The 17,956-nt window shown below is 52.8% G+C and overlaps 29 non-coding genes across 29 annotated transcripts in view; all 29 read left to right on the top strand.

The window, feature by feature from the left end:
• The first annotated feature begins 122 nt into the window (after positions 1-122).
• trnak-cuu (transfer RNA lysine (anticodon CUU)) lies at positions 123-195 on the top strand. The gene has a single exon. It is a non-coding gene; the product is annotated as a tRNA-Lys (tRNA).
• Positions 196-1,221: 1,026 nt separating this feature from the next.
• Positions 1,222-1,294, top strand: trnak-cuu (transfer RNA lysine (anticodon CUU)). The gene has a single exon. It is a non-coding gene; the product is annotated as a tRNA-Lys (tRNA).
• A 348-nt stretch (positions 1,295-1,642) lies between these two features.
• trnak-cuu (transfer RNA lysine (anticodon CUU)) lies at positions 1,643-1,715 on the top strand. The gene has a single exon. It is a non-coding gene; the product is annotated as a tRNA-Lys (tRNA).
• Positions 1,716-2,750: 1,035 nt separating this feature from the next.
• trnak-cuu (transfer RNA lysine (anticodon CUU)) lies at positions 2,751-2,823 on the top strand. Its single transcript has one exon. It is a non-coding gene; the product is annotated as a tRNA-Lys (tRNA).
• Positions 2,824-3,172: 349 nt separating this feature from the next.
• Positions 3,173-3,245, top strand: trnak-cuu (transfer RNA lysine (anticodon CUU)). The gene has a single exon. It is a non-coding gene; the product is annotated as a tRNA-Lys (tRNA).
• A 144-nt stretch (positions 3,246-3,389) lies between these two features.
• On the top strand, positions 3,390-3,464 carry trnan-guu (transfer RNA asparagine (anticodon GUU)). The gene has a single exon. It is a non-coding gene; the product is annotated as a tRNA-Asn (tRNA).
• Positions 3,465-4,278: 814 nt separating this feature from the next.
• trnak-cuu (transfer RNA lysine (anticodon CUU)) lies at positions 4,279-4,351 on the top strand. The gene has a single exon. It is a non-coding gene; the product is annotated as a tRNA-Lys (tRNA).
• Positions 4,352-4,499: 148 nt separating this feature from the next.
• On the top strand, positions 4,500-4,573 carry trnan-guu (transfer RNA asparagine (anticodon GUU)). The gene has a single exon. It is a non-coding gene; the product is annotated as a tRNA-Asn (tRNA).
• A 125-nt stretch (positions 4,574-4,698) lies between these two features.
• On the top strand, positions 4,699-4,771 carry trnak-cuu (transfer RNA lysine (anticodon CUU)). Its single transcript has one exon. It is a non-coding gene; the product is annotated as a tRNA-Lys (tRNA).
• Positions 4,772-5,802: 1,031 nt separating this feature from the next.
• On the top strand, positions 5,803-5,875 carry trnak-cuu (transfer RNA lysine (anticodon CUU)). Its single transcript has one exon. It is a non-coding gene; the product is annotated as a tRNA-Lys (tRNA).
• Positions 5,876-6,222: 347 nt separating this feature from the next.
• On the top strand, positions 6,223-6,293 carry trnak-cuu (transfer RNA lysine (anticodon CUU)). Its single transcript has one exon. It is a non-coding gene; the product is annotated as a tRNA-Lys (tRNA).
• Positions 6,294-6,634: 341 nt separating this feature from the next.
• On the top strand, positions 6,635-6,705 carry trnak-cuu (transfer RNA lysine (anticodon CUU)). Its single transcript has one exon. It is a non-coding gene; the product is annotated as a tRNA-Lys (tRNA).
• Positions 6,706-6,850: 145 nt separating this feature from the next.
• Positions 6,851-6,923, top strand: trnan-guu (transfer RNA asparagine (anticodon GUU)). The gene has a single exon. It is a non-coding gene; the product is annotated as a tRNA-Asn (tRNA).
• An 812-nt stretch (positions 6,924-7,735) lies between these two features.
• On the top strand, positions 7,736-7,808 carry trnak-cuu (transfer RNA lysine (anticodon CUU)). Its single transcript has one exon. It is a non-coding gene; the product is annotated as a tRNA-Lys (tRNA).
• A 554-nt stretch (positions 7,809-8,362) lies between these two features.
• On the top strand, positions 8,363-8,433 carry trnak-cuu (transfer RNA lysine (anticodon CUU)). The gene has a single exon. It is a non-coding gene; the product is annotated as a tRNA-Lys (tRNA).
• A 139-nt stretch (positions 8,434-8,572) lies between these two features.
• On the top strand, positions 8,573-8,646 carry trnan-guu (transfer RNA asparagine (anticodon GUU)). The gene has a single exon. It is a non-coding gene; the product is annotated as a tRNA-Asn (tRNA).
• An 810-nt stretch (positions 8,647-9,456) lies between these two features.
• On the top strand, positions 9,457-9,529 carry trnak-cuu (transfer RNA lysine (anticodon CUU)). The gene has a single exon. It is a non-coding gene; the product is annotated as a tRNA-Lys (tRNA).
• A 149-nt stretch (positions 9,530-9,678) lies between these two features.
• trnan-guu (transfer RNA asparagine (anticodon GUU)) lies at positions 9,679-9,752 on the top strand. Its single transcript has one exon. It is a non-coding gene; the product is annotated as a tRNA-Asn (tRNA).
• Positions 9,753-9,880: 128 nt separating this feature from the next.
• Positions 9,881-9,953, top strand: trnak-cuu (transfer RNA lysine (anticodon CUU)). Its single transcript has one exon. It is a non-coding gene; the product is annotated as a tRNA-Lys (tRNA).
• Positions 9,954-10,986: 1,033 nt separating this feature from the next.
• Positions 10,987-11,059, top strand: trnak-cuu (transfer RNA lysine (anticodon CUU)). The gene has a single exon. It is a non-coding gene; the product is annotated as a tRNA-Lys (tRNA).
• Positions 11,060-11,406: 347 nt separating this feature from the next.
• Positions 11,407-11,479, top strand: trnak-cuu (transfer RNA lysine (anticodon CUU)). The gene has a single exon. It is a non-coding gene; the product is annotated as a tRNA-Lys (tRNA).
• Positions 11,480-12,715: 1,236 nt separating this feature from the next.
• trnak-cuu (transfer RNA lysine (anticodon CUU)) lies at positions 12,716-12,788 on the top strand. Its single transcript has one exon. It is a non-coding gene; the product is annotated as a tRNA-Lys (tRNA).
• A 557-nt stretch (positions 12,789-13,345) lies between these two features.
• Positions 13,346-13,418, top strand: trnak-cuu (transfer RNA lysine (anticodon CUU)). Its single transcript has one exon. It is a non-coding gene; the product is annotated as a tRNA-Lys (tRNA).
• A 1,031-nt stretch (positions 13,419-14,449) lies between these two features.
• Positions 14,450-14,522, top strand: trnak-cuu (transfer RNA lysine (anticodon CUU)). The gene has a single exon. It is a non-coding gene; the product is annotated as a tRNA-Lys (tRNA).
• Positions 14,523-15,082: 560 nt separating this feature from the next.
• On the top strand, positions 15,083-15,155 carry trnak-cuu (transfer RNA lysine (anticodon CUU)). Its single transcript has one exon. It is a non-coding gene; the product is annotated as a tRNA-Lys (tRNA).
• A 144-nt stretch (positions 15,156-15,299) lies between these two features.
• On the top strand, positions 15,300-15,373 carry trnan-guu (transfer RNA asparagine (anticodon GUU)). The gene has a single exon. It is a non-coding gene; the product is annotated as a tRNA-Asn (tRNA).
• An 816-nt stretch (positions 15,374-16,189) lies between these two features.
• Positions 16,190-16,262, top strand: trnak-cuu (transfer RNA lysine (anticodon CUU)). The gene has a single exon. It is a non-coding gene; the product is annotated as a tRNA-Lys (tRNA).
• A 560-nt stretch (positions 16,263-16,822) lies between these two features.
• Positions 16,823-16,895, top strand: trnak-cuu (transfer RNA lysine (anticodon CUU)). Its single transcript has one exon. It is a non-coding gene; the product is annotated as a tRNA-Lys (tRNA).
• A 1,023-nt stretch (positions 16,896-17,918) lies between these two features.
• trnak-cuu (transfer RNA lysine (anticodon CUU)) overlaps positions 17,919-17,956 on the top strand; it is a 73-nt gene continuing 35 nt past the window's right edge. The window contains exon 1 of the tRNA in view: positions 17,919-17,956. This exon is cut by the window's right edge and continues 35 nt beyond it. This is a non-coding gene — a tRNA (tRNA-Lys).

Genomic DNA, 17,956 nt, shown 5'->3' with positions numbered 1-17,956 from the left:
AAGTTTTTCGCTGCCATTCCGCCATGTGTCCGCAAGCTTCCGAATTTAGCACACGAGCCACCTGCCCACTCCGTTTCGCGTGAAATTTGGGCACTGATAAAGACCGCCACAAGCTCGCAGCAGCCCGGCTAGCTCAGTCGGTAGAGCATGAGACTCTTAATCTCAGGGTCGTGGGTTCGAGCCCCACGCTGGGCGATTCTTTTGGCTTTTGTCACTTCCCAACGGGCCTCAGTTTTCAGCGAGTCTCTTGACCTGAGTTTGCCAACGCAGGAGACGTGTGGCGTCTCACGGAGCTGATTTTTTTGCCACCGCACTCCAGACCAACACACCGCAGGTCTCTGTGGCGCAACCGTTAGCTGCTCGCTGTTAACCGAAAGGTTGGTGGTTCGAGCCCACCCAGGGACGAAGGAAGCTTTTTTGCTGCCATTCCGCCATGTGTCGGCAAGTTTCCTGATTTAGAACACGAGCCACCTGCCCACTAGAGCAGCGTTCACAGCTTTGTCAGTTGCCTTGTGTTAAAAGAAGACAGAGGGTGCTAGGTGAAGGTTTGTATCAGCTCAAGTTTGCAGTGGCATGTACATGGCGTGTTCATGTTTTGTTCCGGGTGGTGGAGGCCCGTGTTCCAGGGAGGTCCTGCTCAAAACCCCCTCTAGGAGCAGCAGAAAATGCCATGAAAATCACATTCAAATAATATAGTGTCGGAATCTGCAAACTGCATTCACGCAGCGGGGCAGAACACCATGCCTGGAACGTTTGTGGAGCTGCCTGAACCTGTAGCCCATCAGGCTTTCGGACAAGAGGTCAATCGATTTGGCGCGCTTCTATATGTACTAGAATCTTTGTATTTTCAGATTCCGTTGGAGGTTGGGTCCTCCGATTTTTGCTGTTTGGCTCACTTTTGCCTTTGGAAATTAGGAGAAGTTTGCCTTCAGTGACCACGCCTCTCTCTCTCTCTCTCTCTATCTCTTGCCACAGATGGAAACGGAACTTTAACTCCGGTTTTGATTGTGCATGTTATCGGCCTGCTCTGCTTGTTCAAACTGTGTTCCACAGCAACAGGCATGGCTAAAACAAACAAAGGACACTCTAAGCCAGGGGTGTCCAAACTCTGTCCTGAGGGCCACTGTCCTGTAGTGTTTCGCTTAACCAGCTCCAAAGACCCGCCTGAAGGTTCTAGTCTGCCTGGTCAGACCTTGATTAGCTGATTCAGGTGTGTCTTCAGCCCGGCTAGCTCAGTCGGTAGAGCATGAGACTCTTAATCTCAGGGTCGTGGGTTCGAGCCCCACGTTGGGCGTTTCTCTTTGCTTTCTCTCACTTCCCAACGGGCCCTCAGTTTCCAGCGAGTCTCTTGACCTGAGTTTGCTAACGCAGGAGACGTGTGTTGTCTCAGCTGTGTGGCACGACGGCGCTGATTGTTTTCTCCACATGAGCGCACCTAGCAGGTCTCTGTGGCGCAACTGGTTAGCTGCTCGCTGTTAACCGAAAGGTTGGTGGTTCGAGCCCACCCAGGGACGAAGGAAGTTTTTCGCTGCCATTCCGCCATGTGTCCGCAAGCTTCCGAATTTAGCACACGAGCCACCTGCCCACTCCGTTTCGCGCGTGAAATTTGGGCACTGATAAAGACCGCCACAAGCTCGCAGCAGCCCGGCTAGCTCAGTCGGTAGAGCATGAGACTCTTAATCTCAGGGTCGTGGGTTCGAGCCCCACGTTGGGCGATTCTTTTGGCTTTTCGTCACTTCCCAACGGGCCCTCAGTTTTCAGCGAGTCTCTTGACCTGAGTTTGCCAACGCAGGAGACGTGTGGCGTCTCACGGAGCTGATTTTTTTTGCCACCGCACTCCAGACCAACACACCTCGCAAGTCTCTGTGGCGCAACCGGTTAGCGCTGCTCGCTGTTAACCGAAGGTTGGTGGTTCGAGCCCACCCAGGGACGAAGGAAGCTTTTTTGCTGCCATTCCGCCATGTGTCGGCAAGTTTCCTGATTTAGAACACGAGCCACCTGCCCACTAGAGCAGCGTTCACAGCTTTGTCAGTTGCCTTGTGTTAAAAGAAGACAGAGGGTGCTAGGTGAAGGTTTGTATCAGCTCAAGTTTGCAGTGGCATGTACATGGCGTGTTCATGTTTTGTTCCGGGTGGTGGAGGCCCGTCTTCCAGGGAGGTCCTGCTCAAAACCCCCTCTAGGAGCAGCAGAAAATGCCATGAAAATCACATTCAAATAATATAGTGTCGGAATCTGCAAACTGTATTCACGCAGCGGGGCAGAACACCATGCCTGGAACGTTTGTGGAGCTGCCTGAACCTGTAGCCCATCAGGCTTTCGGACAAGAGGTCAATCGATTTGGCGCGCTTCTATATGTACTAGAATCTTTGTATTTTCAGATTCCGTTGGAGGTTGGGTCCTCCGATTTTTGCTGTTTGGCTCACTTTTGCCTTTGGAAATTAGGAGAAGTTTGCCTTCAGTGACCACGCCTCTCTCTCTCTCTCTCTCTATCTCTTGCCACAGATGGAAACGGAACTTTAACTCCGGTTTTGATTGTGCATGTTATCGGCCTGCTCTGCTTGTTCAAACTGTGTTCCACAGCAACAGGCATGGCTAAAACAAACAAAGGACACTCTAAGCCAGGGGTGTCCAAACTCTGTCCTGAGGGCCACTGTCCTGTAGTGTTTCGCTATAACCAGCTCCAAAGACCCGCCTGGAAGGTTCTAGTCTGCCTGGTCAGACCTTGATTAGCTGATTCAGGTGTGTCTTCAGCCCGGCTAGCTCAGTCGGTAGAGCATGAGACTCTTAATCTCAGGGTCGTGGGTTCGAGCCCCACGTTGGGCGTTTCTCTTTGCTTTCTCTCACTTCCCAACGGGCCCTCAGTTTCCAGCGAGTCTCTTGACCTGAGTTTGCTAACGCAGGAGACGTGTGTTGTCTCAGCTGTGTGGCACGCACGGCGCTGATTGTTTTCTCCACATGAGCGCACCTAGCAGGTCTCTGTGGCGCAACTGGTTAGCTGCTCGCTGTTAACCGAAAGGTTGGTGGTTCGAGCCCACCCAGGGACGAAGGAAGTTTTTCGCTGCCATTCCGCCATGTGTCCGCAAGCTTCCGAATTTAGCACACGAGCCACCTGCCCACTCCGTTTCGCGCGTGAAATTTGGGCACTGATAAAGACCGCCACAAGCTCGCAGCAGCCCGGCTAGCTCAGTCGGTAGAGCATGAGACTCTTAATCTCAGGGTCGTGGGTTCGAGCCCCACGCTGGGCGATTCTTTTGGCTTTTTGTCACTTCCCAACGGGCCCTCAGTTTTCAGCGAGTCTCTTGACCTGAGTTTGCCAACGCAGGAGACGTGTGGCGTCTCACGGAGCTGATTTTTTTTGCCACCGCACTCCAGACCAACACACCTCGCAGGTCTCTGTGGCGCAACTGGTTAGCGCTGCTCGGCTGTTAACCGAAAGGTTGGTGGTTCGAGCCCACCCAGGGACGAAGGAAGCTTTTTTGCTGCCATTCCGCCATGTGTCGGCAAGTTTCCTGATTTAGAACACGAGCCACCTGCCCACTAGAGCAGCGTTCACAGCTTTGTCAGTTGCCTTGTGTTAAAAGAAGACAGAGGGTGCTAGGTGAAGGTTTGTATCAGCTCAAGTTTGCAGTGGCATGTACATGACGTGTTCATGTTTTGTTCCGGGTGGTGGAGGCCCGTGTTCCAGGGAGGTCCTGCTCAAAACCTCCTCTAGGAGCAGCAGAAAATGCCATGAAAATCACATTCAAATAATATAGTGTCGGAATCTGCAAACTGCATTCACGCAGCGGGACAGAACACCATGCCTGGAACGTTTGTGGAGCTGCCTGAACCTGTAGCCTATCAGGCTTTCGGACAAGAGGTCAATCGATTTGGCGCGCTTCTATATGTACTAGAATCTTTGTATTTTCAGATTCCGTTGGAGGTTGGGTCCTCCGATTTTTGCTGTTTGGCTCACTTTTGCCTTTGGAAATTAGGAGAAGTTTGCCTTCAGTGACCACGCCTCTCTCTCTCTCTCTCTATCTCTTGCCACAGATGGAAACGGAACTTTAACTCCGGTTTTGATTGTGCATGTTATCGGCCTGCTCTGCTTGTTCAAACTGTGTTCCACAGCAACAGGCATGGCTAAAACAAACAAAGGACACTCTAAGCCAGGGGTGTCCAAACTCTGTCCTGAGGGCCACTGTCCTGTAGTGTTTCGCTTAACCAGCTCCAAAGACCCGCCTGAAGGTTCTAGTCTGCCTGGTCAGACCTTGATTAGCTGATTCAGGTGTGTCTTCAGCCCGGCTAGCTCAGTCGGTAGAGCATGAGACTCTTAATCTCAGGGTCGTGGGTTCGAGCCCCACGTTGGGCGTTTCTCTTTGCTTTCTCTCACTTCCCAACGGGCCCTCAGTTTCCAGCGAGTCTCTTGACCTGAGTTTGCTAACGCAGGAGACGGTGTTGTCTCAGCTGTGTGGCACGCACGGCGCTGATTGTTTTCTCCACATGAGCGCACCTAGCAGGTCTCTGTGGCGCAACTGGTTAGCGCGTTCGGCTGTTAACCGAAAGGTTGGTGGTTCGAGCCCACCCAGGGACGAAGGAAGTTTTTCGCTGCCATTCCGCCATGTGTCCGCAAGCTTCCGAATTTAGCACACGAGCCACCTGCCCACCCGCTTCGCGTGAAATTTGGGCACTGATAAAGACCGCCACAAGCTCGCAGCAGCCCGGCTAGCTCAGTCGGTAGAGCATGAGACTCTTAATCTCAGGGTCGTGGGTTCGAGCCCCACGTTGGGCGATTCTTTTGGCTTTTTGTCACTTCCCAACGGGCCCTCAGTTTTCAGCGAGTCTCTTGACCTGAGTTTGCCAACGCAGGAGACGTGTGGCGTCTCACGGAGCTGATTTTTTTTGCCACCGCACTCCAGACCAACACACCTCGCAGGTCTCTGTGGCGCAACCGGTTAGCTGCTCGGCTGTTAACCGAAAGGTTGGTGGTTCGAGCCCACCCAGGGACGAAGGAAGCTTTTTTGCTGCCATTCCGCCATGTGTCGGCAAGTTTCCTGATTTAGAACACGAGCCACCTGCCCACTAGAGCAGCGTTCACAGCTTTGTCAGTTGCCTTGTGTTAAAAGAAGACAGAGGGTGCTAGGTGAAGGTTTGTATCAGCTCAAGTTTGCAGTGGCATGTACATGGCGTGTTCATGTTTTGTTCCGGGTGGTGGAGGCCCGTGTTCCAGGGAGGTCCTGCTCAAAACCCCCTCTAGGAGCAGCAGAAAATGCCATGAAAATCACATTCAAATAATATAGTGTCGGAATCTGCAAACTGCATTCACGCAGCGGGGCAGAACACCATGCCTGGAACGTTTGTGGAGCTGCCTGAACCTGTAGCCCATCAGGCTTTCGGACAAGAGGTCAATCGATTTGGCGCGCTTCTATATGTACTAGAATCTTTGTATTTTCAGTTTCCGGTTGGAGGTTGGGTCCTCCGATTTTTGCTGTTTGGCTCACTTTTTGCCTTTGGAAATTAGGAGAAGTTTGCCTTCAGTGACCACGCCTCTCTCTCTCTCTCTATCTCTTGCCACAGATGGAAACGGAACTTTAACTCCGGTTTTGATTGTGCATGTTATCGGCCTGCTCTGCTTGTTCAAACTGTGTTCCACAGCAACAGGCATGGCTAAAACAAACAAAGGACACTCTAAGCCAGGGGTGTCCAAACTCTGTCCTGAGGGCCACTGTCCTGTAGTGTTTCGCTTAACCAGCTCCAAAGACCCGCCTGAAGGTTCTAGTCTGCCTGGTCAGACCTTGATTAGCTGATTCAGGTGTGTCTTCAGCCCGGCTAGCTCAGTCGGTAGAGCATGAGACTCTTAATCTCAGGGTCGTGGGTTCGAGCCCCACGTTGGGCGTTTCTCTTTGCTTTCTCTCACTTCCCAACGGGCCTCAGTTTCCAGCGAGTCTCTTGACCTGAGTTTGCTAACGCAGGAGACGGTGTTGTCTCAGCTGTGTGGCACGCACGGCGCTGATTGTTTTCTCCACATGAGCGCACCTAGCAGGTCTCTGTGGCGCAACTGGTTAGCTGCTCGCTGTTAACCGAAAGGTTGGTGGTTCGAGCCCACCCAGGGACGAAGGAAGTTTTTCGCTGCCATTCCGCCATGTGTCCGCAAGCTTCCGAATTTAGCACACGAGCCACCTGCCCACTCCGTTTCGCGCGTGAAATTTGGGCACTGATAAAGACCGCCACAAGCTCGCAGCAGCCCGGCTAGCTCAGTCGGTAGAGCATGAGACTCTTAATCTCAGGGTCGGGTTCGAGCCCCACGCTGGGCGATTCTTTTGGCTTTTGTCACTTCCCAACGGGCCCTCAGTTTTCAGCGAGTCTCTTGACCTGAGTTTGCCAACGCAGGAGACGTGTGGCGTCTCACGGAGCTGATTTTTTGCCACCGCACTCCAGACCAACACACCTCGCAGGTCTCTGTGGCGCAACTGGTTAGCTGCTCGCTGTTAACCGAAAGGTTGGTGGTTCGAGCCCACCCAGGGACGAAGGAAGCTTTTTGCTGCCATTCCGCCATGTGTCCGCAAGCTTCCGAATTTAGCACACGAGCCACCTGCCCACTCCGTTTCGCGCGTGAAATTTGGGCACTGATAAAGACCGCCACAAGCTCGCAGCAGCCCGGCTAGCTCAGTCGGTAGAGCATGAGACTCTTAATCTCAGGGTCGGGTTCGAGCCCCACGCTGGGCGATTCTTTTGGCTTTTGTCACTTCCCAACGGGCCTCAGTTTTCAGCGAGTCTCTTGACCTGAGTTTGCTAACGCAGGAGACGGTGTTGTCTCAGCTGTGTGGCACGCACGGCGCTGATTGTTTTCTCCACATGGCGCACCTAGCAGGTCTCTGTGGCGCAACTGGTTAGCGCGTTCGGCTGTTAACCGAAGGTTGGTGGTTCGAGCCCACCCAGGGACGAAGGAAGCTTTTTGCTGCCATTCCGCCATGTGTCGGCAAGCTTCGGATTTAGAACACGAGCCACCTGCCCACTAGAGCAGCGTTCACAGCTTTGTCAGTTGCCTTGTGTTAAAAGAAGACAGAGGGTGCTAGGTGAAGGTTTGTATCAGCTCAAGTTTGCAGTGGCATGTACATGACGTGTTCATGTTTTGTTCCGGTGGTGGAGGCCCGTGTTCCAGGAGGTCCTGCTCAAAACCTCCTCTAGGAGCAGCAGAAAATGCCATGAAAATCACATTCAAATAATATAGTGTCGGAATCTGCAAACTGCATTCACGCAGCGGGCAGAACACCATGCCTGGAACGCTTTGTGGAGCTGCCTGAACCTGTAGCCTATCAGGCTTTCGGACAAGAGGTCAATCGATTTGGCGCTTCTATATGTACTAGAATCTTTGTATTTTCAGATTCGGTTGGAGGTTGGGTCCTCCGATTTTTGCTGTTTGGCTCACTTTTGCCTTTGGAAATTAGGAGAAGTTTGCCTTCAGTGACCACGCCTCTCTCTCTCTCTCTCTCTCTATCTCTTGCCACAGATGGAAACGGAACTTTAACTCCGGTTTTGATTGTGCATGTTATCGGCCTGCTCTGCTTGTTCAAACTGTGTTCCACAGCAACAGGCATGGCTAAAACAAACAAAGGACACTCTAAGCCAGGGGTGTCCAAACTCTGTCCTGAGGGCCACTGTCCTGTAGTGTTTCGCTTAACCAGCTCCAAAGACCCGCCTGAAGGTTCTAGTCTGCCTGGTCAGACCTTGATTAGCTGATTCAGGTGTGTCTTCAGCCCGGCTAGCTCAGTCGGTAGAGCATGAGACTCTTAATCTCAGGGTCGTGGGTTCGAGCCCCACGTTGGGCGTTTCTCTTTGCTTTCTCTCACTTCCCAACGGGCCTCAGTTTTCAGCGAGTCTCTTGACCTGAGTTTGCCAACGCAGGAGGCGTGTGGCGTCTCACGGAGCTGATTTTTTGCCACCGCACTCCAGACCAACACACCGCAGGTCTCTGTGGCGCAACTGGTTAGCTGCTCGGCTGTTAACCGAAGGTTGGTGGTTCGAGCCCCACGTTGGGCGATTCTTTTGGCTTTTGTCACTTCCCAACGGGCCTCAGTTTTCAGCGAGTCTCTTGACCTGAGTTTGCTAACGCAGGAGACGGTGTTGTCTCAGCTGTGTGGCACGCACGGCGCTGATTGTTTTCTCCACATGAGCGCACCTAGCAGGTCTCTGTGGCGCAACCGTTAGCGCTGCTCGCTGTTAACCGAAGGTTGGTGGTTCGAGCCCACCCAGGGACGAAGGAAGTTTTTCGCTGCCATTCCGCCATGTGTCCGCAAGCTTCCGAATTTAGCACACGAGCCACCTGCCCACCCGCTTCGCGTGAAATTTGGGCACTGATAAAGACCGCCACAAGCTCGCAGCAGCCCGGCTAGCTCAGTCGGTAGAGCATGAGACTCTTAATCTCAGGGTCGGGTTCGAGCCCCACGCTGGGCGATTCTTTTGGCTTTTGTCACTTCCCAACGGGCCCTCAGTTTTCAGCGAGTCTCTTGACCTGAGTTTGCCAACGCAGGAGACGTGTGGCGTCTCACGGAGCTGATTTTTTGCCACCGCACTCCAGACCAACACACCGCAGGTCTCTGTGGCGCAACCGTTAGCGCTGCTCGGCTGTTAACCGAAAGGTTGGTGGTTCGAGCCCACCCAGGGACGAAGGAAGCTTTTTGCTGCCATTCCGCCATGTGTCGGCAAGCTTCCGGATTTAGAACACGAGCCACCTGCCCACTAGCGCAGCTGCTCACAGCTTTGTCAGTTGCCTTGTGTTAAAAGAAGACAGAGGGTGCTAGGTGAAGGTTTGTATCAGCTCAAGTTTGCAGTGGCATGTACATGACGTGTTCATGTTTTGTTCCGGTGGTGGAGGCCCGTGTTCCAGGGAGGTCCTGCTCAAAACCTCCTCTAGGAGCAGCAGAAAATGCCATGAAAATCACATTCAAATAATATAGTGTCGGAATCTGCAAACTGCATTCACGCAGCGGGCAGAACACCATGCCTGGAACGTTTGTGGAGCTGCCTGAACCTGTAGCCCATCAGGCTTTCGGACAAGAGGTCAATCGATTTGGCGCGCTTCTATATGTACTAGAATCTTTGTATTTTCAGATTCCGTTGGAGGTTGGGTCCTCCGATTTTTGCTGTTTGGCTCACTTTTGCCTTTGGAAATTAGGAGAAGTTTGCCTTCAGTGACCACGCCTCTCTCTCTCTCTCTATCTCTTGCCACAGATGGAAACGGAACTTTAACTCCGGTTTTGATTGTGCATGTTATCGGCCTGCTCTGCTTGTTCAAACTGTGTTCCACAGCAACAGGCATGGCTAAAACAAACAAAGGACACTCTAAGCCAGGGGTGTCCAAACTCTGTCCTGAGGGCCACTGTCCTGTAGTGTTTCGCTTAACCAGCTCCAAAGACCCGCCTGAAGGTTCTAGTCTGCCTGGTCAGACCTTGATTAGCTGATTCAGGTGTGTCTTCAGCCCGGCTAGCTCAGTCGGTAGAGCATGAGACTCTTAATCTCAGGGTCGTGGGTTCGAGCCCCACGTTGGGCGTTTCTCTTTGCTTTCTCTCACTTCCCAACGGGCCCTCAGTTTCCAGCGAGTCTCTTGACCTGAGTTTGCTAACGCAGGAGACGTGTGTTGTCTCAGCTGTGTGGCACGCACGGCGCTGATTGTTTTCTCCACATGAGCGCACCTAGCAGGTCTCTGTGGCGCAACTGGTTAGCGCGTTCGGCTGTTAACCGAAAGGTTGGTGGTTCGAGCCCACCCAGGGACGAAGGAAGTTTTTCGCTGCCATTCCGCCATGTGTCCGCAAGCTTCCGAATTTAGCACACGAGCCACCTGCCCACTCCGTTTCGCGCGTGAAATTTGGGCACTGATAAAGACCGCCACAAGCTCGCAGCAGCCCGGCTAGCTCAGTCGGTAGAGCATGAGACTCTTAATCTCAGGGTCGTGGGTTCGAGCCCCACGTTGGGCGATTCTTTTGGCTTTTTGTCACTTCCCAACGGGCCCTCAGTTTTCAGCGAGTCTCTTGACCTGAGTTTGCCAACGCAGGAGACGTGTGGCGTCTCACGGAGCTGATTTTTTTTGCCACCGCACTCCAGACCAACACACCTCGCAGGTCTCTGTGGCGCAACTGGTTAGCGCTGCTCGCTGTTAACCGAAGGTTGGTGGTTCGAGCCCACCCAGGGACGAAGGAAGCTTTTTGCTGCCATTCCGCCATGTGTCGGCAAGCTTCCGGATTTAGAACACGAGCCACCTGCCCACTAGCGCAGCTGCTCACAGCTTTGTCAGTTGCCTTGTGTTAAAAGAAGACAGAGGGTGCTAGGTGAAGGTTTGTATCAGCTCAAGTTTGCAGTGGCATGTACATGGCGTGTTCATGTTTTGTTCCGGGTGGTGGAGGCCCGTGTTCCAGGGAGGTCCTGCTCAAAACCCCCTCTAGGAGCAGCAGAAAATGCCATGAAAATCACATTCAAATAATATAGTGTCGGAATCTGCAAACTGCATTCACGCAGCGGGCAGAACACCATGCCTGGAACGTTTGTGGAGCTGCCTGAACCTGTAGCCCATCAGGCTTTCGGACAAGAGGTCAATCGATTTGGCGCGCTTCTATATGTACTAGAATCTTTGTATTTTCAGTTTCCGGTTGGAGGTTGGGTCCTCCGATTTTTGCTGTTTGGCTCACTTTTGCCTTTGAAATTAGGAGAAGTTTGCCTTCAGTGACCACGCCTCTCTCTCTCTCTCTCTCTATCTCTTGCCACAGATGGAAACGGAACTTTAACTCCGGTTTTGATTGTGCATGTTATCGGCCTGCTCTGCTTGTTCAAACTGTGTTCCACAGCAACAGGCATGGCTAAAACAAACAAAGGACACTCTAAGCCAGGGGTGTCCAAACTCTGTCCTGAGGGCCACTGTCCTGTAGTGTTTCGCTATAACCAGCTCCAAAGACCCGCCTGAAGGTTCTAGTCTGCCTGGTCAGACCTTGATTAGCTGATTCAGGTGTGTCTTCAGCCCGGCTAGCTCAGTCGGTAGAGCATGAGACTCTTAATCTCAGGGTCGTGGGTTCGAGCCCCACGTTGGGCGTTTCTCTTTGCTTTCTCTCACTTCCCAACGGGCCTCAGTTTCCAGCGAGTCTCTTGACCTGAGTTTGCTAACGCAGGAGACGGTGTTGTCTCAGCTGTGTGGCACGCACGGCGCTGATTGTTTTCTCCACATGAGCGCACCTAGCAGGTCTCTGTGGCGCAACTGGTTAGCTGCTCGCTGTTAACCGAAAGGTTGGTGGTTCGAGCCCACCCAGGGACGAAGGAAGTTTTTCGCTGCCATTCCGCCATGTGTCCGCAAGCTTCCGAATTTAGCACACGAGCCACCTGCCCACTCCGTTTCGCGCGTGAAATTTGGGCACTGATAAAGACCGCCACAAGCTCGCAGCAGCCCGGCTAGCTCAGTCGGTAGAGCATGAGACTCTTAATCTCAGGGTCGTGGGTTCGAGCCCCACGTTGGGCGATTCTTTTGGCTTTTGTCACTTCCCAACGGGCCTCAGTTTCCAGCGAGTCTCTTGACCTGAGTTTGCTAACGCAGGAGACGTGTGGCGTCTCACGGAGCTGATTTTTTGCCACCGCACTCCAGACCAACACACCGCAGGTCTCTGTGGCGCAACTGGTTAGCGTTCGGCTGTTAACGAAGGTTGGTGGTTCGAGCCCCACGTTGGGCGATTCTTTTGGCTTTTGTCACTTCCCAGCAGACCCTCAGTTTTCAGCGAGTCTCTTGACCTGAGTTTGCTAACGCAGGAGACGGTGTTGTCTCAGCTGTGTGGCACGCACGGCGCTGATTGTTTTCTCCACATGAGCGCACCTAGCAGGTCTCTGTGGCGCAACTGGTTAGCGTTCGGCTGTTAACCGAAGGTTGGTGGTTCGAGCCCACCCAGGGACGAAGGAAGCTTTTTGCTGCCATTCCGCCATGTGTCCGCAAGCTTCCGAATTTAGCACACGAGCCACCTGCCCACTAGAGCAGCGTTCACAGCTTTGTCAGTTGCCTTGTGTTAAAAGAAGACAGAGGGTGCTAGGTGAAGGTTTGTATCAGCTCAAGTTTGCAGTGGCATGTACATGGCGTGTTCATGTTTTGTTCCGGTGGTGGAGGCCCGTGTTCCAGGGAGGTCCTGCTCAAAACCCCCTCTAGGAGCAGCAGAAAATGCCATGAAAATCACATTCAAATAATATAGTGTCGGAATCTGCAAACTGCATTCACGCAGCGGGGCAGAACACCATGCCTGGAACGTTTGTGGAGCTGCCTGAACCTGTAGCCCATCAGGCTTTCGGACAAGAGGTCAATCGATTTGGCGCTTCTATATGTACTAGAATCTTTGTATTTTCAGATTCCGGTTGGAGGTTGGGTCCTCCGATTTTTGCTGTTTGGCTCACTTTTGCCTTTGGAAATTAGGAGAAGTTTGCCTTCAGTGACCACGCCTCTCTCTCTCTCTATCTCTTGCCACAGATGGAAACGGAACTTTAACTCCGGTTTTGATTGTGCATGTTATCGGCCTGCTCTGCTTGTTCAAACTGTGTTCCACAGCAACAGGCATGGCTAAAACAAACAAAGGACACTCTAAGCCAGGGGTGTCCAAACTCTGTCCTGGAGGGCCACTGTCCTGTAGTGTTTCGCTTTAACCAGCTCCAAAGACCCGCCTGGAAGGTTCTAGTCTGCCTGGTCAGACCTTGATTAGCTGATTCAGGTGTGTCTTCAGCCCGGCTAGCTCAGTCGGTAGAGCATGAGACTCTTAATCTCAGGGTCGTGGGTTCGAGCCCCACGTTGGGCGTTTCTCTTTGCTTTCTCTCACTTCCCAACGGGCCTCAGTTTTCAGCGAGTCTCTTGACCTGAGTTTGCCAACGCAGGAGGCGTGTGGCGTCTCACGGAGCTGATTTTTTGCCACCGCACTCCAGACCAACACACCGCAGGTCTCTGTGGCGCAACTGGTTAGCTGCTCGGCTGTTAACCGAAGGTTGGTGGTTCGAGCCCCACGTTGGGCGTTTCTCTTTGCTTTCTCTCACTTCCCAGCAGACCCTCAGTTTTCAGCGAGTCTCTTGACCTGAGTTTGCTAACGCAGGAGACGTGTGTTGTCTCAGCTGTGTGGCACGCACGGCGCTGATTGTTTTCTCCACATGAGCGCACCTAGCAGGTCTCTGTGGCGCAACTGGTTAGCTGCTCGCTGTTAACCGAAAGGTTGGTGGTTCGAGCCCACCCAGGGACGAAGGAAGCTTTTTGCTGCCATTCCGCCATGTGTCCGCAAGCTTCCGAATTTAGCACACGAGCCACCTGCCCACCCGCTTCGCGTGAAATTTGGGCACTGATAAAGACCGCCACAAGCTCGCAGCAGCCCGGCTAGCTCAGTCGGTAGAGCATGAGACTCTTAATCTCAGGGTCGTGGGTTCGAGCCCCACGTTGGGCGATTCTTTTGGCTTTTCGTCACTTCCCAACGGGCCCTCAGTTTTCAGCGAGTCTCTTGACCTGAGTTTGCCAACGCAGGAGACGTGTGGCGTCTCACGGAGCTGATTTTTTGCCACCGCACTCCAGACCAACACACCGCAGGTCTCTGTGGCGCAACCGGTTAGCTGCTCGGCTGTTAACCGAAAGGTTGGTGGTTCGAGCCCACCCAGGGACGAAGGAAGCTTTTTGCTGCCATTCCGCCATGTGTCGGCAAGCTTCGGATTTAGAACACGAGCCACCTGCCCACTAGCGCAGCTGCTCACAGCTTTGTCAGTTGCCTTGTGTTAAAAGAAGACAGAGGGTGCTAGGTGAAGGTTTGTATCAGCTCAAGTTTGCAGTGGCATGTACATGGCGTGTTCATGTTTTGTTCCGGGTGGTGGAGGCCCGTCTTCCAGGGAGGTCCTGCTCAAAACCTCCTCTAGGAGCAGCAGAAAATGCCATGAAAATCACATTCAAATAATATAGTGTCGGAATCTGCAAACTGCATTCACGCAGCGGGCAGAACACCATGCCTGGAACGTTTGTGGAGCTGCCTGAACCTGTAGCCTATCAGGCTTTCGGACAAGAGGTCAATCGATTTGGCGCGCTTCTATATGTACTAGAATCTTTGTATTTTCAGATTCCGTTGGAGGTTGGGTCCTCCGATTTTTGCTGTTTGGCTCACTTTTGCCTTTGAAATTAGGAGAAGTTTGCCTTCAGTGACCACGCCTCTCTCTCTCTCTCTCTCTCTCTATCTCTTGCCACAGATGGAAACGGAACTTTAACTCCGGTTTTGATTGTGCATGTTATCGGCCTGCTCTGCTTGTTCAAACTGTGTTCCACAGCAACAGGCATGGCTAAAACAAACAAAGGACACTCTAAGCCAGGGGTGTCCAAACTCTGTCCTGGAGGGCCACTGTCCTGTAGTGTTTCGCTTAACCAGCTCCAAAGACCCGCCTGAAGGTTCTAGTCTGCCTGGTCAGACCTTGATTAGCTGATTCAGGTGTGTCTTCAGCCCGGCTAGCTCAGTCGGTAGAGCATGAGACTCTTAATCTCAGGGTCGTGGGTTCGAGCCCCACGTTGGGCGTTTCTCTTTGCTTTCTCTCACTTCCCAACGGGCCCTCAGTTTTCAGCGAGTCTCTTGACCTGAGTTTGCCAACGCAGGAGGCGTGTGGCGTCTCACGGAGCTGATTTTTTGCCACCGCACTCCAGACCAACACACCGCAGGTCTCTGTGGCGCAACTGGTTAGCTGCTCGGCTGTTAACCGAAGGTTGGTGGTTCGAGCCCCACGTTGGGCGTTTCTCTTTGCTTTCTCTCACTTCCCAGCAGACCCTCAGTTTTCAGCGAGTCTCTTGACCTGAGTTTGCCAACGCAGGAGGCGTGTGTTGTCTCAGCTGTGTGGCACGCACGGCGCTGATTGTTTTCTCCACATGAGCGCACCTAGCAGGTCTCTGTGGCGCAACTGGTTAGCTGCTCGCTGTTAACCGAAGGTTGGTGGTTCGAGCCCACCCAGGGACGAAGGAAGTTTTTCGCTGCCATTCCGCCATGTGTCCGCAAGCTTCCGAATTTAGCACACGAGCCACCTGCCCACTCCGTTTCGCGCGTGAAATTTGGGCACTGATAAAGACCGCCACAAGCTCGCAGCAGCCCGGCTAGCTCAGTCGGTAGAGCATGAGACTCTTAATCTCAGGGTCGTGGGTTCGAGCCCCACGTTGGGCGATTCTTTTGGCTTTTCGTCACTTCCCAACGGGCCCTCAGTTTTCAGCGAGTCTCTTGACCTGAGTTTGCCAACGCAGGAGACGTGTGGCGTCTCACGGAGCTGATTTTTTTTGCCACCGCACTCCAGACCAACACACCTCGCAAGTCTCTGTGGCGCAACCGGTTAGCGCGTTCGGCTGTTAACCGAAAGGTTGGTGGTTCGAGCCCACCCAGGGACGAAGGAAGCTTTTTTGCTGCCATTCCGCCATGTGTCGGCAAGTTTCCTGATTTAGAACACGAGCCACCTGCCCACTAGAGCAGCGTTCACAGCTTTGTCAGTTGCCTTGTGTTAAAAGAAGACAGAGGGTGCTAGGTGAAGGTTTGTATCAGCTCAAGTTTGCAGTGGCATGTACATGGCGTGTTCATGTTTTGTTCCGGGTGGTGGAGGCCCGTGTTCCAGGGAGGTCCTGCTCAAAACCCCCTCTAGGAGCAGCAGAAAATGCCATGAAAATCACATTCAAATAATATAGTGTCGGAATCTGCAAACTGCATTCACGCAGCGGGGCAGAACACCATGCCTGGAACGTTTGTGGAGCTGCCTGAACCTGTAGCCCATCAGGCTTTCGGACAAGAGGTCAATCGATTTGGCGCGCTTCTATATGTACTAGAATCTTTGTATTTTCAGTTTCCGTTGGAGGTTGGGTCCTCCGATTTTTGCTGTTTGGCTCACTTTTGCCTTTGGAAATTAGGAGAAGTTTGCCTTCAGTGACCACGCCTCTCTCTCTCTCTCTCTATCTCTTGCCACAGATGGAAACGGAACTTTAACTCCGGTTTTGATTGTGCATGTTATCGGCCTGCTCTGCTTGTTCAAACTGTGTTCCACAGCAACAGGCATGGCTAAAACAAACAAAGGACACTCTAAGCCAGGGGTGTCCAAACTCTGTCCTGGAGGGCCACTGTCCTGTAGTGTTTCGCTTAACCAGCTCCAAAGACCCGCCTGGAAGGTTCTAGTCTGCCTGGTCAGACCTTGATTAGCTGATTCAGGTGTGTCTTCAGCCCGGCTAGCTCAGTCGGTAGAGCATGAGACTCTTAATCTCAGGGTCGTGGGTTCGAGCCCCACGTTGGGCGTTTCTCTTTGCTTTCTCTCACTTCCCAACGGGCCTCAGTTTCCAGCGAGTCTCTTGACCTGAGTTTGCCAACGCAGGAGACGTGTGGCGTCTCACGGAGCTGATTTTTTGCCACCGCACTCCAGACCAACACACCGCAGGTCTCTGTGGCGCAACTGGTTAGCTGCTCGGCTGTTAACCGAAGGTTGGTGGTTCGAGCCCCACGTTGGGCGTTTCTCTTTGCTTTCTCTCACTTCCCAGCAGACCCTCAGTTTTCAGCGAGTCTCTTGACCTGAGTTTGCCAACGCAGGAGGCGTGTGTTGTCTCAGCTGTGTGGCACGCACGGCGCTGATTGTTTTCTCCACATGAGCGCACCTAGCAGGTCTCTGTGGCGCAACTGGTTAGCGCTGCTCGCTGTTAACCGAAAGGTTGGTGGTTCGAGCCCACCCAGGGACGAAGGAAGCTTTTTGCTGCCATTCCGCCATGTGTCCGCAAGCTTCCGAATTTAGCACACGAGCCACCTGCCCACTCCGTTTCGCGTGAAATTTGGGCACTGATAAAGACCGCCACAAGCTCGCAGCAGCCCGGCTAGCTCAGTCGGTAGAGCATGAGACTCTTAATCTCAGGGTCGTGGGTTCGAGCCCCACGTTGGGCGATTCTTTTGGCTTTTGTCACTTCCCAACGGGCCCTCAGTTTTCAGCGAGTCTCTTGACCTGAGTTTGCCAACGCAGGAGACGTGTGGCGTCTCACGGAGCTGATTTTTTGCCACCGCACTCCAGACCAACACACCGCAGGTCTCTGTGGCGCAACTGGTTAGCGCTGCTCGCTGTTAACCGAAAGGTTGGTGGTTCGAGCCCACCCAGGGACGAAGGAAGCTTTTTGCTGCCATTCCGCCATGTGTCGGCAAGCTTCGGATTTAGAACACGAGCCACCTGCCCACTAGCGCAGCTGCTCACAGCTTTGTCAGTTGCCTTGTGTTAAAAGAAGACAGAGGGTGCTAGGTGAAGGTTTGTATCAGCTCAAGTTTGCAGTGGCATGTACATGACGTGTTCATGTTTTGTTCCGGTGGTGGAGGCCCGTGTTCCAGGGAGGTCCTGCTCAAAACCTCCTCTAGGAGCAGCAGAAAATGCCATGAAAATCACATTCAAATAATATAGTGTCGGAATCTGCAAACTGCATTCACGCAGCGGGCAGAACACCATGCCTGGAACGCTTTGTGGAGCTGCCTGAACCTGTAGCCCATCAGGCTTTCGGACAAGAGGTCAATCGATTTGGCGCGCTTCTATATGTACTAGAATCTTTGTATTTTCAGATTCCGTTGGAGGTTGGGTCCTCCGATTTTTGCTGTTTGGCTCACTTTTGCCTTTGGAAATTAGGAGAAGTTTGCCTTCAGTGACCACGCCTCTCTCTCTCTCTCTATCTCTTGCCACAGATGGAAACGGAACTTTAACTCCGGTTTTGATTGTGCATGTTATCGGCCTGCTCTGCTTGTTCAAACTGTGTTCCACAGCAACAGGCATGGCTAAAACAAACAAAGGACACTCTAAGCCAGGGGTGTCCAAACTCTGTCCTGAGGGCCACTGTCCTGTAGTGTTTCGCTTAACCAGCTCCAAAGACCCGCCTGAAGGTTCTAGTCTGCCTGGTCAGACCTTGATTAGCTGATTCAGGTGTGTCTTCAGCCCGGCTAGCTCAGTCGGTAGAGCATGAGACTCTTAA

The sequence above is a fragment of the Onychostoma macrolepis genome, unplaced genomic scaffold (genome assembly GCF_012432095.1).
Source record: "Onychostoma macrolepis isolate SWU-2019 unplaced genomic scaffold, ASM1243209v1 Scaffold25, whole genome shotgun sequence".
Lineage (NCBI taxonomy): Eukaryota > Metazoa > Chordata > Actinopteri > Cypriniformes > Cyprinidae > Onychostoma > Onychostoma macrolepis.
Note: the sequence above shows the minus strand (reverse complement) of the source record. Positions and strands in the feature narration are given on the sequence as shown.